Genomic DNA, 644 nt, shown 5'->3' on the forward strand with positions numbered 1-644 from the left:
CAATCCTTCTAAGTTCAATTTCCTCTACCTTCCTAGTAAGGGCTGCCATTTTAGCCTGAATATCATCTTGAGTACTAAGGTTATAAAGGCCCCCATGTCCAATGTTAGTAGGCTTAGGCAAAGGTTTATTCACTCTATCCCCTGTATCCCATAATTGTGCAGTCTCTGCGAGAGAGTCTAGATAGTCCCATGCCTCATCGGGTTGCTTTTCCAAAAATAGACCATTGCACATAGTCTCTATAAATTGTTTTAATTGTGGAGACAATCCCTCGTAAAAGAAACTAATGGTTCTCCATGTTTCAAACCCATGATGAGGACAAGAGAGAAGCAAATCTTTAAATCTCTCCCAGCATTCATAAAATGTTTCATGGTCTTTTTGTTGGAAGTTACTAATGTGCCTTTTCAAAAAGTTAGTCCTTTGTGCGGGAAAGAATTTTTTCAAGAATTCTCTTTGCATATCCTGCCATGTTCCTAGCGATCTAGGTCTCAAGGAGTTCAGCCATGTTTTGGCTTTATCCTTTAAGGAAAAAGGGAACAAGGTCAATTTAAGGACATCTTCCGATACATTTGGCACTCTAAATGTGATGCTAATTTCTTCAAAATCTTTAAGGTGAAGATAAGGGTTCTCAGATTCCATTCCATGA

General features: G+C 38.7%; 1 pseudogene; it reads left to right on the forward strand.

Moving 5' to 3' along the window:
- Window positions 1-302: 302 nt before the first annotated feature.
- LOC120105824 lies at window positions 303-400 on the forward strand (annotated as a pseudogene).
- The last annotated feature ends 244 nt before the right edge of the window (window positions 401-644 follow it).

Source organism: Phoenix dactylifera, unplaced genomic scaffold (genome assembly GCF_009389715.1).
Source record: "Phoenix dactylifera cultivar Barhee BC4 unplaced genomic scaffold, palm_55x_up_171113_PBpolish2nd_filt_p 000375F, whole genome shotgun sequence".
In the NCBI taxonomy this organism is placed as follows: domain Eukaryota; kingdom Viridiplantae; phylum Streptophyta; class Magnoliopsida; order Arecales; family Arecaceae; genus Phoenix; species Phoenix dactylifera.